Source organism: Octopus sinensis, linkage group LG9 (genome assembly GCF_006345805.1).
Source record: "Octopus sinensis linkage group LG9, ASM634580v1, whole genome shotgun sequence".
NCBI classification, from domain to species: domain Eukaryota; kingdom Metazoa; phylum Mollusca; class Cephalopoda; order Octopoda; family Octopodidae; genus Octopus; species Octopus sinensis.
Window position 1 is genome coordinate 8,624,290 of NC_043005.1, and position 12,198 is coordinate 8,636,487.

Here is a 12,198-nt window from a genome sequence, read left to right on the forward strand (position 1 = left end):
TTTATATGTGGCTCTTCTTCAAAAGTTGTCTAGTATCTTTTAGGGTTAAGAGCGCCAGATCTGAACATTTCTAACCAATTTTCACTTATATGTAAGCCACTTTATTCGTTAATGACTAAATTCTACTTAATATCGTAGCATGATATCAGCAGTTGTACCCTATTTGTTATCCTTTTCTGCCGGAAAATTATCTCGTAAGGGCATATTTTATTCTGTTTCCTTTATACGAGTATACATTTGCAGTATTTTTGTCTCTATTTTAGGGGCATAAATATTTAATCCAGTCATCTGGTAAAATACTCAGTTTCTCTATAATAAAACGCGTTTCCTATGCAGATTTATTCATATTTTACATTACCTGTATTTTCACGCCTCATCTCATTTCCATCTTTCATTTTAAGGTTCATTAATGAACCTTGTCTAACGTATTGTATCACCATCCAAGCAAAACATGTTCTCATATTTTAATACTTCCTAAGTGTTCCATTATATATACACACACACGTATATATATACACACACACATAATTCATATATATATACATACATAAATTTATATATGTGTATATATAGGTATATATCGATGTATGTATATGTATAAGTATATATATATATATATATATACATATATATATATATATATACGTATATAGATATATGTATGAATGTATGTATGCATTTAATGTATCTTTCTATCTATTTCAATCTCTCTCTCTCTCTGTATATGTATGTATATGTATGTATATGTATATATATATATATAATATATATACGCACACACACACACATACACACACACACATATATATATTATATATATATATATATATATATATATTATACATACATATATACATATATGTGTGTTTGTGTGTATGCATGCATGTATGGTTATGTTGACGCAATCTGAGGAGATGCTGATTAGTGACCACCAAAGACATAGGAGAACTGTTGGTTGGAGGTGCTGGAGGCAATTGGTAAGTCCTGCGTGGATGATGTAAGCAATAGAATGCCTTTTCACAAAACCTGTGTAATCTAAGAATGGATGTCAGACAATATTTACTTTTATTTAATATGAAACTTGTAGTCACCAAACTGGCCAGTTTTAAATCTGACGAAATTCTATGCCCGAAGGATTGACAGAAGTGAGACAAATCGAGATATCCTAAAATTAAATATCTTCTCTGAAGGCCGCTATTTTCCTGTCGTATCTGAAATGAATAAGAGTCACTTAGTGCAGATATGTGAAAGAATCCGCTCCCGAACTGAAGTAGCCACCGAAGCTGGAATAAGATTTATAAGATAATCTAATAAGAAAGTTTCTGCAACAATTTTTAAACAAAATTCATTTGGTTTTCGCTAGTTTGTTGCTCTTATATCAAACTATCACAATTTTTCTCTCTCACTCTTGCTCCTTCTACATATACATATACTTACATGAGCACATATACAGAGTTAGATGGATGTAAGCACTCCGTCGGTTACGACGACGAGGCTTCCGGTTGATCCGATCAACGGAACAGCCTGCTCGTGAAATTAACGTGTAAGTGGCTGAGCACTCCACAAACACGTGTGCCTTTATCGTAGTTCTAGGGGATATTCAGCGTGACACAGAGAGTGACAAGGCCGGCCCTTTGAAATACAGGTACAACAGAAACAGGAAGTAAGAGTGAAAGTTGTGGTGAAAGAGTACAGCAGGGATCACCACCATCCCCTGCCGGAGCCTCGTGGAGTTTTAGGTGTTTTCGCTCAATAAACACTCACAACGCCCGGTCTGGGAATCGAAACCGCGATCCTACGCAATGTGGGCCATTGCGCCTCCACATAGAGTTAGATACATACACACATATACAACATATGCATAATAAATATATTTTAGGTGAACGTATAATGGCGAATGTTAATTTAGGTGAACGGATAATGGGGAATGTTAATTTATATTTTCTCAAATTTGAGTAGAAGTTGATATATTCAACTTGAAAATAATTATCTCAATCACTTGTCTTATATGTAAATAAAGCATGATTTGTGCCGATATATATGAATGATGTATCATGCAGAGATAAACGCATATAATCTTTGCATATAAATGAATGAGAGAGACTGATCGAAATAGTGATGTCTACGTGTGTGTATATGTGCGTATTTGCGCGCCTCTGTATGTATGTATGTATGTATGTATGTATGTATGTATGTATGTATGTACGTATGTATGTATGTATGTATGTATGTATGTATGTATGTAGGTATGTATGTATATATGTATGTATGTATGTAGTGTGTAAGTGTATGCACATACATTGTATTTATATTCAAAGATATGTTAATGAACTTATATATGTATACACGCATAAAATTATATTGTTTATGAAGGAAGTGAATATTATTATATGAAGGTATTTCTATGTACTTTACTGTGTTTTTCAGTGAACATGAATCTCGTAGCTATATTTTACTAACAGTATCGCCCGGCGTTGCTCGGATTTGTTTCGACCCCTTATAATTGGCATTTTTGAAAAGTAAAAATTGTGCATTATGTAGCTTGTTATTCTCTTTAAGTGAACCTTTTTCTGGTTGAAATACGCCGAAAAATGGCGACACAGCAATCAAAAAGTCGTAAAAAATAGGGATTTTCATAGAAAACAAGCACCTTTTTCATGTTAATAATTTTTGGTGTTAACATGGTCCGATCTGAATTTTTTCTTCTACGGAAGGAAGAGCAAACCTTCTATCATTCTCTCAATTTTGGTCAACTTGTGCCGCAGGATCTCGGAGGAGATAATGTTAGTTGAAGGCTACCAAACCTGCCATACACAGACAACTTCAGCTTTATATAGAGAGAGATTTTCTCGTATGTAAATGTATATATACAAATAAACGTATGTATACAGTTATTGACCAAATCTTGATTATGAAGACGCTTATCTCTAATCGGCACAAATTTATTTTCCTAATCGATACTTATCAATATTCTTCGCATTTAATTTCCTCCTCATTTGGTCTCCGTTTCAGAGTTCAGTCGTCTAAAGTTTCATCATTTATAACTCCTGTTACTTCCATCTTACCCATTCACTGAAATATGGTGTTCACTATTTTCACATTAACCTTGAATAAAGGCAAAATTTCTTGTCTCTTCCGGGAAGGCAATTTGTCCAGGACTTCAAAAATACTTTGACCAGCAAAATACGAAAGATTAACATTTCAGGAAGATTAACATTGTTCCAAAATTCAGAGTAGCATCGACTTCACAAGAATCACTATTTTAACAGTCAATCAATTAGTCAAACATTTAATCAATCATATGTATCTATATATACCTATGTGTATACACATATATACATACATACATACATACATAAATACATACATACATATATATATATATATATATATATATATATATATATATATATATATATATATATATAATGTGTATCTGTGTGTGTGTGTGTGTGTTAGCGACAGATGCAGTATTTGTTCAAATTAGCAATCTATATATATATATATGCCTTAAAATATATATAGTGTTCAATGCCTTCTAAGCTGCACCATTCACTTACAGACGTATATATATGAATATATATATATATATGTGAATATATATGTATGTGAATATATATATATATATATATATATATATATATATATATATATATATATATATATGTATATGAGTGTATTTATATCATACAGTAATATATATATGTTACTGTATAATTGTCGCTGCAGTTAAGCAAATTATAGGTCAAAAATTTATCGTACTCTTTCTGCATAGTTCAATGTCCTTTGGAAACTGGAGACAAATATTAAGGCAGGAACATGTGTCCACAACTGTTCTCTTATCCCTTGACAACAAGTGTGTCCTGTTCCTTAATAGCAGGGTAGCTTTAGCAAATTTCTACATTGTAGAGATTACCTCCTCTTATAATTACATCGTGTAGCGATGGAAATAAATTTAATAAAACCAATCAATCAATCAGATAATTAATTGATCGATCAATCAACCTATCAATCTATCTTTCTATTTTCCTATCTATTTTCTCCCTATCTGTGCGTCTGTTTGTTTGTCAGGCTATCTATCTGTATGTGTATATATATATATTATATATCATATATAGTTTGCTTGTGTGTCAGTGAGAGTATATATATATCAGAGGTTTTTACAATATGAGCGCGTCATATGTGTATATGCATATGAATGAGAATGTGAGTGTATATGCTTGTATACATACGTAAATATGTATATACGTGTATGCGCGTGATGTTTGTATGTACACAAATTGGCAGAATACACACACAAGCATATATAGACATGCATATCTGTGTTTGTGCATTTAAGCACGTGCATTGCCCTGTACGTATTGCAACTATATTGCCTAAACGCGTCTCTTTCCATGTATCACTGTTCACTGTGTACAGAAAATTCGTTAATATATTTACTAATTCCCAACTTCCAATCTCTAAGTAAATGTGGCATTTAATGAGCTAAAGATGGCGCCTAATCGTATCATGCTCCATTTCTTCTTCATGCATATGTATGATAACCGATATGAGAGAAGGCTGACAAACTAGCAAAATAACCACATGTAAATGCTCGGCTTAAATGAGTTACGACTGGATAGATCTGGTTTCCTAAAATGTTATCTGATATTGATTTGTATGACTGCAATTTTTTTCTTCGTTTTAATTGGAATATCCAGTTGTAAACACATATAGGAAAACAAGCAAATAGGCTGAAAGATATCTTATTCAATACACATACTTAGAATTCCCACTATGACACACACACACATGCACATTGAAATACGGGCTACGTATACACATACATATTCTCATATGCATACGTAGAGGCACACACACATATATATGCATTCACATTTACGTTCTATGTATCTACAAATAACTACACATTCATACTCACACTCTCCCTAACGCACACGTAATCGTACATGTCTTTCTCATATGCACAGTACACGACCTTGCACAAACAGAAACACACAGAGAAGAAACACATCACATGGAAACCACCCGCACACTCACACACTCGCGCGCGTACTATCTCGGTTTTCCTCCTTTCTCAGTTATGTACAAATATTGAAAATTTAAAACAGTACGTTTGTTTACGAAGATGTATAATCTCAAAGAAACACACACACATACATACATACATACATACATACATACATACATACATACATACATACATACATACATACATACACACATACATACATACATACATTCCTACTTACATACATACATACATACATACATACATACATACATACATACATACATACATAATGCATACATACATACATACATACATACGTACATACATACATACATACATACATACATACATACATACATACATGCATACATACATACATACATACATACATACATACATACATACATACATACATACATACATACATACATACATACATATATATACACGCTTGCTTATGCATCTGCATGTGCGTGAGAGTTTGTCTACTTTTATATTTGCCCCGCAGTCCTGTCTGATTTGAAATTTTGTTTCTGCAATTCTATTGAATTACCCTGGTGGTAGTATTTTGGTATATTTGAAGAAGTGTAAAAGGATCATATTCTAACATTGCTTTTATGGTGTGTTTTTGTAAGCCACAACATTATTTGTTGTCATCGAAATGCTTAGGCAACGAAGGCCTCATTTCCTTTCTATAGGGATTAACTAGATCTTTTAATACTACCTGCAAATTGTAAGTCCCAGTTCATATGTACTGGGAAAACTAATAAATTTCAAATTTAATTTGATACTCGATTAATAAATATGAAAGTTAGATAAAGCTGCTAATTCGTTATCAGCGTTGGTTGACAGTTTTTCATATGGAGTTTTAGTGATATCGTTACATATGAGGGGTCACACCATTTTGGTCTTCATTATTTTGATGAAATTCATCGCAGGATAGTACATATATATATATATATATATTTTATGTGACCTCGTGAGTACCACTGGCGATTTTTTTTCCTCTGTCTTCCCTTCTCGGGATCTTTCCTTCTCCTATGTTTCCGACGAAGAGCTCCGCTCGAAACGTTAAACCCTCCTTCTTCCCTTCTTTCCTGAGCATCCAATAATACTTTATTTGTTCCACGTCCTCGCGTCGCTGTGTTTTTTTTTTGTGTTTTCTTGTTTGGATTAACTTTATATATATATATATATATATATATATATATAGCTTTGAGGAAACCATGGTACGCTTTGTTTACTGACTGTATAATCATCTTATAATCATCTCATAATAATGACTTTTATGACTCTTATTACTACCTCAGTCCATCTAAATGTATATATTTGTCGTTACCTGTCATAAATAGCTTTTTTTATTTGCAATGTGCATTTTCGTTGATTTTTCATATTTTACCCTTACATTTCCACGTGTATTTTATATTTTCTGTTTGTAACATATTTCTACTATATATATATATATATATAATATATATATATATATATATATAACGGGAAGCTTTATGAAAATAGACAAAAGACGAAGGCAGGTGGAAAACAAACAAACAATTGTATTAGTATGGCGCTCAGGAAATATAAATAAAACAAGTCTTTAACGTTTCGAGCCTACGCTCTTCAACAGAAAGATACACAGAGAGAAAAAAACACAGAAAGAAGGAGAGAAAAAAATGCGTGCAGTAACTAACGAACCAACATGGCGATCTGATTTCGGCCAGAAGTCAAAGATAAAACATGAGACGCGAGAGCGAAATTAGGGGAGATAATAGGGTTGAGTGACCAGCTCCAACATAAGGGTGTGTGTGTGTGTATGAGAGAGTATTAGTGCGTATGAGAGGTCTGGACGTGTGTATGTATAGGGTTGGTGTATGTATTAGTATGTATTAGTATGTATTAGTATGTATTAGTTGGTGTATGCATTAGTATGGCACATCATATATGATGTGATGTGTAAAGTCGTGTGGTGTAGTGTGGAGAGAGGAGAAGAGGGGAGGGGGAGAAGAGGGGGAGGAGAGGAGGGGGATAGAGGGGAGAGAAAGGAGGGGGAGAAGGAAGGGGAGGAGGGGAGGAGGAAGGAGGAAAGAGGGAGAGGGGGAGAGAGAAGGGGAGTGAGGGAGCAGAGGGAAGGGGAAGAGGGAAGGAGGGAGGGAGAAAGAGGGAAGAAGGGAAGGGGAGTAGGGGTGAAAGGATGAAGGACTGAAGAAGTAGGGGTCGGGGGGAAGGTAGGTGAGGAGGGGGGAGAGTTGAGACCAAATGGCGTATAAGAGCGAAGAGAGAAGATTAATTCCTGTTCACGGCGCAAACGGGAATCCGGATGGCCTCTGTGTAAGGACAAACCGAACACAGATAGGTGTTGCAAGGAGTGACCGGTGGAGCGGAAATGGCGAGAGACCGGTGTGTCGTTCGCAAGGTGGATGTCACGAAGGTGTTCCGCGAACCGGTCAGCCAAGCGGCGTCCCGTTTGTCCGATGTACAAGGAATGGCAGAGAGAGCAAGAGACGCAATAGATAATATTGCTGGAGGTGCAGGTGAAGGAGTGGATGATGGGATAGGGTCGATGATAGGTGCTAGTGAGGAGGGTGGTGTTGGAGAGGTAAGGGCAAGTGCGGCAACGTGGGCGGGAGCAGGGGAACGAGCCGGGTTGGGAGGTAGGGTCAGGGAAGGAGCTATGGACCAAAAGGTCTCGAAGGTTGTGGGCTCGTTTGAAAGAGGGGAGGGGTCGGTTAGGGAAGAGGTGTGAAGTGGACGGGTCGGAGTGGAGATGACGGAAAGCTCGAAGAATGGTGCGTTGGAGAGGTAGGGTCGTGGGGTGGTAAGTGAGGGGAAAAGGGAGGCGGGAGACTACAGGGCGGGTTCGGGGAGAGAGAGCAGATACACGGTCCACGGACTGTGCTCTGGCAAGAGCGGTGTGGATAGTAGTAGAGAGAGACCACTATATGGACACCCTCTAATATGTATATAATACAATTTTACAGAACCTTCAGTTTTTTATATGCTAGACCATTGGTGTGAAATCGATGTTAATTAAATTAATATCGAATTTCTTACCCTCATTTTAAATTTATATATATATTCATAGATATATATTTCTATTTTCTCGAGAAGTTTAGAAAAGTAGCACACCGAAATGAATGTGTGTCTTTGAAAAGCTGAAATGAAAGAAAGTCTCTTACACAAAATGTTCTTTGGATTGTATCATCACCAATTAGGATTTTACTTCCTCGACTTAATTATATATATATATATATATATATACAAACACAGATTAAAACTTTTTTATCATGGAGTAGTTGATCACAATCTACACAGGTCTAAACTAAAGCAACAATGAAAGAACGAAGACTAGAAACGGCCACTAATACCTGACTCACATTATATACATTTGCAGCGTGGAAGGTGTTTGTAAGCCATTTAAGAAACACACAAAAGCCGTTCGATTCACTTCAACATTTAAGTTTAATTTGTCAAAATATTTTCGTCGCTTTAAGACCGCGACCTGTTCACTGACAAAAAACCTGTGCAGCACAGATTTTTGTCAGTGAACAGGTCGCGGTCTTAAAGCGACGAAAATATTTTGACAAATTAAACTTAAATGTTGAAGTGAATCGAACGGCTTTTGTGTGTTTCTTAAATGGCTTACAAACACCTTCCACGCTGCAATTGTTTTCGTTTCAGCACACGATCTCAGATCAAATTACTTGCTATGCGAGTACAACTCCGTAATTATATACATTTATTTTGATAAAAACAGAAAATCCCTTTTTAATAGTTCTACGAATAAGAGAGAAAACTCGCATCGGAACATTGGCACCGCTTACTTAGACAATGATTGTTGTGTTCTTCCGTCTATCAGGCAACAGGAAAGAAGTAACAAAACACGAAGTCGCAAAACCACTAATAGTTTTTAAAAATAAACATAAACCGTCTTGGCCTCAAGGAATTATTTCATTTAGCAACATACTAACATATGTCATTCTTATTTTTGTTTTTGTTTTCGTTGCCTGTATACTTTGGTTCTGTCATTATTGTTGTTGTTGCTTTTGGATTGTTGATATTGTTGCTATTTCGTTAATGTTCTTATTGTGATATAGCTTTAGGCCACACCTAATTGAGCAGATAATTCGAATTTGTGTAAGAGACTTGCTTATCATATGATACTTTCTGTCGTAATTTGACTTTGCGCATATATTTGCAAACACATTGGATTGCATCTATGAGAATACATATATGACAGGCATCTAAATACGAGTATATATATATATATATATATATAGATGACTGTGTGTGTGTGTGTGTGTGAATATATATTTCTTTACTACCCACAAGGGGCTAAACATAGAGGGGTCAAACAAGGACAGACATCGACCCCAGTGCGAAACTGATACTTTATTTATTGACCCCGAAAGGATGAAAGGAAAAGTCTACCTCGGCGAAATTTGAACTCAGAATGTAACGTCTGACGAAATACCGCTAAGCATTTCGCCCGGCGCGCTAACGTTTCTGCCAGCTCGCCGCCTTGTGTGTGTGAATATATGTATATTAAATATATTTGAATTTTAAATATACTTTCATCTCTCTCTGTGTAGCTTATATGAGTATATGTATGTAATCATGTGTCACTCTATTTTGAATGAATTCCTTAAAAAATGCTGATACTCTCCAGTTCGTCCGGAAATGCAATCCATCCAGAATAATGTTCAAGTTTAGATTTATATAAATGTAGTACTTAAAGTAAAAACTTACACTTAATTGTAGTATTTCTCATGAATAAACCGTTTTATTCTTTTCCAAAATACTATACGGAATATATAAGTACTGTAATCATACGGTTTTCTAATTAGTAAGGATTAGTAATGGCTAATGTGTAGAGCTAATGCTTTTTGTCTGTAGATATCAACAACAAATTCAGAAAACTGATAGTCTACAAACCTTTCAAGAGAATATTTCAGCTATCAAAGGGAAACATTTTGACTTTCAACATGGAACATACATTCAGTTACATACGCACTGACACACATACGCATACACACACACGCACACACACAAACACACACACACAGACACACAGACACACACACATACACATATAAATGTATACATGTACATACGTATATATGTGCGTATATTTATTGAAATACTGTTTTGTTAGCATCGACTATAGAATATATCCATAGATTTTCAACCAGCACTGTATATTAGGGTAGACAAATTTGTTTACTTATCTGTCCTATTTCACATTGTATCTCGTTGAGTAATAAATTGCCAGTGGGATAACAGCATTTCGTTTTGCGTGTGTGTGAGTGTATATATACACACACACACATATATATATATATATATATATATATTTCTTTACTACCCACAAGGGGCCAAACACAGAGGGGACAAACAAGGACAGACAAAGGGATCAAGTCGATTATATCGACCCCAGTGCGTAACTGGTACTTAACTTATCGACCCCGAAAGGATGAAAGGCAAAGTCGACCTCGGCGGAATTTGAACTCGGAACGTAACGACAGACGAAATACGGCTACGCAGGTCGCCCGGCGTGCTAACGTTTCTGCCAGCTCGTTGCCTTCATATATATATATATATAGCATATGTAAATGATACCGGTAGTAAGAACGGATAATCTTTATCCCTAAGACTGTTATTCCAACCGCTAACCCTGCTAGCGCCTGTAAGAGCCCCCATTAATAGCAACAGTCCAGAAGACAGTTCTCTGAGGTATTCCAATCGGTATTGATATTTCCTTGGATAGAACTGCAGTGGTTCTTACAGCCTGATTTCATGTCATCAGTCTCCCAGTTTGCCAACTATACCGAGTTTTTGCCGCTTGTGTGTGGTCATCTCGTAATGAAACCTATCAAATGCCTTTGAAAATTCGAGATATATCACATTCATCTTCAATATGCATGCTGCAGAATTAGTGCAATACAGCTTCTTCCTGTGTGGAGGTCATATTGTCTGGGGATGCATGTCACTATATTCTAGGAACATGTTCAGCTTCCGCATCTACTCTGCTTCCTACTTTACGGATAGGGCATATTATGCTCTCCTTTAACATTCTGAGAAGCCTACCATTCGCAAGGAAGCTTCGGAAGAGGATATGCAAAGGAACTACTAAGGACCCCTTGCCTTTTTTTTTCTTTGAGTGCCGAGAATCTATCAAGGCAATTCAAGCAGCAAGACATTTAAAAAAAATACGAAGGCACGAAAAAGCTTATAAATAAATGGCAAGAAAACTACTTCATAGCCAGTATTCGAAAGAACAAGGGCAGTAGATATGGATAAAGAAAGAACATATTAGTGACCTCGTAGTTTAGGTCTAATGGAGGAAACTGAGTGAATCTCTACACACAACAAAGTAGCAAGCAAACCTTCTCCACAATGGTACTGATCCAAAGTATAGACTATCTTATAATACTACTGAAATCATCAACCACATTGTGACTGATTGCTCTAAACTCGCATTAAACAAGTACAAAACCAGGCATGACCTAATAGAGCAGTACCTACATTGGAACACCTGTCGTCATTATGACTCTCCCTTTTCTAAGAACTGATATGATCAACACACGAAACCAGTCAAAGAGAGATAAAGTTACTGCATAATATTACGGTAAATAAGATTTGAAATAGGAAGAAAAATGGTACGAGCATCAACCAGAAAGTGTAATAGAGACGACTAATATGAGATTTTATGGAATTTCAATATATAGACTGATCGCAAAATTCATGCCAGATGACTAGATATTATGGTTCTTAACTAGGAGAAAAAGAGTTCACCATCATAGATGTAGCTATATCTGCAGATGATTGTAGCGAACAGAGAAAAGGAAAAAAATAGAAAAATACCAGGATTTGACAAGTGAAATACGATGGCTGTGGAGGGCTTGTACAAAAGTAATTCCAGTTGTTGTAGGTGTCCTAAGCACCGTCAGCCTTAGACTTAACAGCTCCCTTATTGAGACTGGTGTAACTGTAAGAGTTGCGTTGATTCAGAAATCTTCTGTATTGGGAACAATCTGGATTGTAATATAGATCCTGGATATCCTAGGAAACTGATGAGAACTGGAATCAACGACTAGAAATCCGAATGTAAAACATTCGTGCATTCCAGAAATAACAACAATAATTTTGGCACAAGGGACGAGAAACCAAGAGTCAGGAGTACGAAAATC